Genomic DNA, 7610 nt, shown 5'->3' with positions numbered 1-7610 from the left:
AATACTTGAAGATAAATGAAAATAAAAAAACAACAGTACAAAAATCTTTGGGATATAGCAAAACATTTCTAAGTGGAAGCTATAGCAAAAAAAAAAAGAGGCTTATTTCAGAAAGCAAGAAAAATATTAAATAAACTACCTACCCTTATGAAAAAAGAAGCTAGAAAATGAGAAGCAAACAAAATCCCAAACCAGTTGAAGTAAAGAAATAATAAAGATTATAGCTGAAATGAACACATCAGAAAAACAAAAACCAAACCAAAACATAACAAAAACAATAAACAGATCAATGAAATGAGGATCTCATTCTCTGAAAGACCCGCAGAACAGATAAACTCTTATCCAAACTCATTAGAAACAAGAAAGAGAGACAGGACTAAAAAAAATCAGAAATATCTCAAAAACGAATCAGAAATTAAAGAAGAGAAATGACAACCAAAAGCATACAAACACCAAGGATTATAAAACGGTAGTTTGAAACATTATATTTCAACAAATTGGAAAATCCAGCAGAAATCGATAAATTCCTAGAAAAATACAACCTCCCAAAACTAAATTAGGAAATAATAGAAAAGTCGAACACACCCATTTCCAGCAATGAAATTGAATCAGTAATCAAAATATTACCAATAAACAAAAGGCCACGACTAGATGACTTGAAACCTGAATTCTACCAAATGTTTAAGAAGAGTTAATTCTTATTCTTTTCAAACTCTTCCAAAAAATAGAATAAGGAGAGTTTCAAAATTCATTCTATTACCCAGATACCAACCCAGATTAAAGATTACAAAAATAAAGAGAAATTATGTTGAATATCCTTGAGGAACATAGATGCAAAAATTCTCTAGAAAGAGTGATTCAATATTTGCAAATCAATGTGGCATCAATTAAAAAGAGAACAGCTTTTTAAAAAATATTATCATTTCCATTGATGCAGGAAAAGAGTCTGACAAAGTATAACATCCACTCATGATTTTATTTTAAAAAGTAATTTAGAGGAAACATACCTCAACATAATAAAAGTCACATATCAAAATTGACAGCTAATTTAATACTTAATGGGGAAGAACTGAGAGTTTTTCTCTTAAGATCAGGAACAAGGCAAAGAAGTCACGCTAATCACATTAATTCAGCAAAGTACTGCATGTCCCAGCCACAGCAATGTGACAACAAAAAGAAATAAAAGCCATCCAAATTGGTACGGAAGAAGGAAATTTTTCACTCTTTGTTCAGTATAGAAAACTCTAAAGACTCCAACAAAAATCTTCCAGAATTGCTAAATAAACTCAGTACTGTCACAGTATACAAAATCAGTATGCAGAGATTTGTTACATTTCTATAAACTGTTTATGAAATAACACAAAGAAATTAGGAAAACAATCTCATTTATAATGCCACCAAATATAATAAAATGTCTAAGAATTAACTTAACCAAAGAGGTTGACACATCATTCAGTCCATGAGTTTCAGAGGCTGCATCACTGAAAGATAACTATATCAACATCTAACACAATACTCTTGAAATGGAGTGAGGATAGATATATACAATATAAGAAAAATATTTTCTAATGTGAAAAAGGCTAAGGCTACTTATAAACTGTCCTCTGTTTCACAGATAAGAATTTGTAGTTGATGGGGAAATTTTAGATTACTTTTTTTCATTTTTATATATTTTTTAATATAGTTTATTGTCAAATTGGTTTCCATATAATAATGCTCATCCCAACAAGTGCCATTTTCCATGTCCACCACCCATTTCCCCCCTCCCCCATCCTCCATTAACCCTCAGTTTGTTCTCAGTATTTGAGTCTCTTATGGTTTGCCCCCCTCCATCTTCTTAACTACTTTTATATTGGGTAAGATTTCCTGTTTATTAATAAAAAAGATTTAAAAAATACATAAGTAGAGACCCAGAGCTATGCAACACAGATACCTGTTACCTTTTGTTGTTGTTTTTAGGTCTCTTAATTGCATTCTTTTTCAAAGTCCCAGAAGGAATTTGTCAATAGCAAAGACCATCAACTCCCATGGTGGGCATAGTAAAGCCAAGATGATGTCACTTTCCTCTTTATCTTTATACAGTTAATCATGGCCACACTCCATTAGCCATATGGATAAGGGTTGCAGCAGCATCTGATGCTGAGTTCAATCATATAGAAATAACTGCAGAAGCGAAAAGGTAATTATTGGTTTTGATTGTTCTCCTACTGCTGCATACTACTAATTATTGATCATATTTTCTTATATGTCCCCCTCTCATGTATCTTTATGTAGAAAAGCAAATGTGGTTTATTCTCATTTTTTACTGTTTATTTATTTTTGGCAGACAGAAAGAAAAAGCAGGAGAGAAGAGAGAGGAGACAGAATCTGAAGTAGGCTCCGGGCTACTATGAGGAGATCATGACCTAAGCTAAAGTCACTGACTGAAGCAACCCAGCCTTAACTGACTGAGCCACCCAGGTACCCCACAAATGTTTTTTTTCTAAGTTCAAGTATAATTAGCACATAGTGTTATATTGGTTTTCATTGTACAATATAATAATTCAACAACATACATTTCTCAGCGCTCAAGATAAGTGTACTCTTAAATGTCCCTTTTTGTTCAAATATCTAATATAACAATAACTTCTTGCAACATGTTAGGAAACAGGCTTTTACTTCCATATGTGGGGACACAAGAGTACACAGTCCTCCTATAATATTGGATAATGTTTTTGTTTTCTTGAAGCCGAAATTTTACAGATGAAATAAGACTGACTCTACTTTGAGTGGGAATTACTTCTGGCAGATAAAAACTGAAACAAATGTCTCAATCATATTTATATTCTTAGATGAAACTGACAGTGAAGGATAATTCTGAGTTGTGGATTGTGGAGGGAAGATAGTTTGCTAGAAAGCTAAGACAGCATCGTAGGCTCTGAGCCTCAACATCTGAGTTGAAACGTACATCCTCCCTCAGATAAATTATTCGATGGTAGGCAGATGCCCTAGGAATCTGAATTATTTAATTTGAAAAAGGAAAAAATAAGATAAGGAAGTACCTCAGTGACTCTTGTAGAAGATAAAATAAGGTAAAGCAATAGAACAATTCTGGGATGCTGTCAGGTTCAAATAAAGAATTGATGTTATTCTGCCACCACTATTAATAATTCTCCCAAATTAAATAGTGCTCTGTTCTACTTATATTAAACTAAAGAAATTGGATTCAGACATGTAAAAACAAATTAAGACACCTAGACCAATGGAACAAAATAGTGACACTGGTGTTGAGCATAGCATAATATATAAAGTTGTCAATAACCTATGTTGTATACGTGAAACTAATATAGGATTGTATGTCAACTACAAATTAAAAAATTAATTAAAAAAGAAATAAAAAAAGAAATGTAAGAATAAACAGTGGGGTCAATTACCTTACCTTACCTGTACCATTACAGGTGGAATTCCATTGTCTGTTGGTGTGGCTGGTGGGCTGTTCAAAGCGGCTTGATCACAGTCACTATCATTTACCAAATTGCACTAAAGTTTTGTCTCACTTTGACCATAGATATTGACTAAAAAAGCAGGTATAATTTGGGTGACCAGGATGGTTTAGTAAGTTAAGTATACAATCTCTAATCAGGCCATGATCTCACTATGAGTTTGAGCCATACATCTGGCACTGTGCTGACAGCTCAGAACCTGGAGCCTGCTTCAGATTCTGTCTCCATCTCCCTCTGCCCCCCCCCCAACTCATGCACTGTCTCTCTCTCTCTCTCTCTCTCTCTCTCTCTCTCTCTCTCTCTCTCTCTCAAAAATAAATAAGCATTTACAAATATTTTTATAAAAGATTGCAAATATATTTTGTTCCTATTGGGCTGTTCTTAATTTTATAGTTTCATTTGCCATTAGGTGTGGTTTTGGCAGATTACATTTTTAAATGCAATGTGTACCAGATTTGTTGGATATGTATGTTAAGGTATAATTAATTTTCACTGTTATCCACTGCTTTTTAGCACCCCAAAACTAGGGACTATTAATAAATTGAATATTGTCTTTGGAATCATTACAAGAGTATAGAATGCTTTGAGAGTTGGAGATTATTCCTGAAAAATTTCTGTACCATAACCACCTCTCAGCTCTTCCTGGAGAGTAGAGCCAATATTTTTTGTTGTTGGTGGTGGTGAGGACTTTGCAAATTTAACATCTAACATGTCAGAAATTGAAATGTTTCAAATGTTTAATATTCATAAGAGAATATGGCAAAGAAGTTTTTATTGATTCTTTTCTGAAAGGAATGATATATTTTACATCTTTTGTTCTTTCTTATTTTGAGCTATTTTAAAATTCTGCTTTAAATCACACACTCTCACACACACAATAATTTTCCCTGAATAGATGGACTGTGACCTCCTTCAGTGTAACCAATTTAAATTTTCTTTTGTTTTCAGTATTTAACAGAGATGTAGGGTTTGAGTAGCCAGTATAAGAGGGAAATGAATTGGAGTCGAAGCAACCCCAAGTTTTTCAGTTTTTCTCTCTGCATCTCAATTTCCATGAAAATAATTGTTGCTATAGACAATAAGGTAGATGACGCTTTTGGAAACAACTAAGACTGTGCCTAGTTTTGTAAATGGCTGTTATCTTCCAAATACTAGATCCTTCCTCCTCAAAATGAAAATAAATAGTAGGAATTTAAATAAATGAAGTTGGAGAAACATATATTAGACAAAATTAAGGTAGGTTTCCCCATAAAGACCTATTGAACCAAAATTAAAATGTGTGTGTGTGTGTGTGTGTGTGTGTGTGTGTGTGTGTGTGTGTGTGTAGTCTGGAACTATAAAAATTACCAAATCCTAATTCTGATGTATATGAGTGGATACTAAAATTAAGCTAACTGAAGTATTTCATCTTATATCATAAACCAAAAGAAAATGACGGTCATCTATTACACAGAATCTACACAATAATTATTGAAGATCTTAACTGTTTAATGATACATGTACTCATTCATCTGTAACTAGTAATGTCTAACCACGTTTATTATCTTACATCATTTAATCTGGAACATGTGTGATATCTAACCTATTATCCTCTTTTATGTCAAGTGGACAAAAGAATGGTAAGAAGAGGATAATCTGGACCTACAGTTATAGTCTAGACTCCAAGTGTTAGCTCCTAAAGTGATGTCTTCATGATATCTTAGGGTTTGGTCACTAGTAAACACAGTTCCTGTAGATGCATGGCTTACTCCACTGAGCATCAGAGGTCACATTCTGCCTGACTGCTCAGGCAAAGGTTATTCAAATTTTTGTTATGAATATTCCCCCAAACTATGCTTTGGTTATTTCTAAATCATTCTCATTTAGAATGTATCTCTAAGAGTTTTTAATATCCAGTTGGATCCTTAAACCAGAGAAATTGACTTAACTTCTGTAACAAAAATGTCTAGAAATAAGAGGTTGTATTCTTTTGTTTGATGATTCACTTTTTGTGTTTTCCTAGGGCAGTGATTCTACAAATTTCCATGCTCATTGATAAACAAAACTATGATCACGAACTCTCAAAACCTTGATTTCCACAGAAATATTATTGTAAATTACTAATATTTTTTCCTTTTTTTTTGGATATACTTGACATACAATCTTCCATTACTTCAGGTGTACAATATAGTGGTTTACAAGGTTTTAAGTTACGATATTCTCAGGGCACCTGGGTGGCTCAGTCAGTTGAGTGTCTGACTCTTGGATTCAGCTAAGGTCATAATCTGGCAGTTTGTGGTTTTGAGCCCTATGTTGGGCTCTGAACTAACCATGCTGAGCCTGCTTGGGATTCTCTTTCTCCCACCCTCTCTCTCTCTCTGCCCTTATTTTGATTATGGTCCCCTTCCCTCTCAAAATAAATAAAATAAACTTTAAAAATGTTATGATGTTCTCACAATGAGTGTAGCCACCATCTCTCACCAAACAACACTATCAAGAGTGGTGAAGAATGGGGTAAAATGACTGGAGGGGAGAGAGAAATTCAGGACACCAATTATGGAATAATAAGTCACAGAAATAAAAAAGGAGAGCATAAGGAATACAATAAATTATTTTGTAATACCAATGTAATGGTCCAGATGGTAGCTATATTTATAGTGAAGATAACATAATGTATAACTCACTAAATCATTAACTTATACAGCTGAAATTAAGGGAGCATTGTCAACTATACTAAAATGTAAAAAATTAATAAAATAAATGAAAATGGATGAAGGAAAAAATAAAATACTGAAGGAAAAATACAATACAATGTCATGGACTCTATTTCTTATGCTATGCATTATTCCTGTTGACTTATTTATTCCATAATTAGAAGCTAGTATATCCTATTCTTCTTCACCAATTTTGTCATTGATCCATCAGTTTCTTCTCTGGCAGTCATCAGTCACTTCTTTGTATTTATAGGTCTGACTCTGCTTTTTTGTTGTTTCTGTTTATTTGTATTTTTACATTCTACATATGGGAGTTACATCATGTGGTATTTGTCTTTCACATCCTGACTTATTTCACTCAACATAATACCATCTAGGCTGGTCATGTTCTCAGAAGGTGAACAATCTTATGGATCTCATAACTGCATAATAATCCATTGTGTGTGTTGTGTGGATATACACATACACACAATCACTCTTAAACTATCCATTCTAATATTGATGGATACTCAAGTTATTTCTGTATCTTGGCTATTGTAAATAATGCTACCATAAGCATAAGGATGAATATATAAATTTTTAATGGAATATTAGTCACAAAAAGGAATGAAATCTTGCCATTTGCAATGACATAGTGGGAGCTATAGAGTATTATGTTAAGCAAAATACATCAGTGAGAGAAAGACAAATACCATATCATTTCACTCAGGTGTGGAATTTAAGAATGAAAACAAATGAGCAAAGGTAAAACAAGACAGAGAGAAACCAAGAAACAGACTCTTACTACAGAGAAGTAACTGATGGTTACCAGAGGGAAGGTCAGCAGGTGATGGGCCAAATAAATGATGGGGATGAAAAAGTGCACTTGTTGTATGGAAGTATTGAGCCCCTGTATTGCGCACCTGGAACTAATATTACATGTATGTTAAATGACTGGAATTTAAAGAAAACTTGAAAAAAATAAAAGTCACATGTAGATTTGAAGAAAAAAACTAGAAGTGCATATATCTTTTTGAATAGTATTTTTGTTACTTTTGGGGAAAAATATTTTTGATTCTCAGTTGTGAATTCTTAGAATTCATTTATATTTGTTCAATTACAGGTATTTTTTTAATCCTGAAATACACTAGTCCTTGGAACATCCTCTTATTAGTACCTGGGTTGCCATTTGTAAACATTTGCACACACAAACACGCTCACTGAACATTTATTTCAGGCGGTCATATCTCATGATTGATCTATTAACCCCCTAGTTCTCCTTGGTGATCCAGGTGAAATCCAATGGAGAACACCACTTGGGTGAACAACCATACTGAACGATCAGATTTTGATCTGGTGGGACTCTTCGGTCAATCCAAGTACCCAGCTCTCCTCTGTGTGGTCATTTTTGTGGATTTCCTGACGGCCTTGTCTGGAAACATCATGCTGATCCTTC

Source organism: Suricata suricatta, chromosome 6, assembly GCF_006229205.1.
Source record: "Suricata suricatta isolate VVHF042 chromosome 6, meerkat_22Aug2017_6uvM2_HiC, whole genome shotgun sequence".
NCBI lineage: Eukaryota > Metazoa > Chordata > Mammalia > Carnivora > Herpestidae > Suricata > Suricata suricatta.
This window is presented reverse-complemented; position numbering follows the sequence as displayed.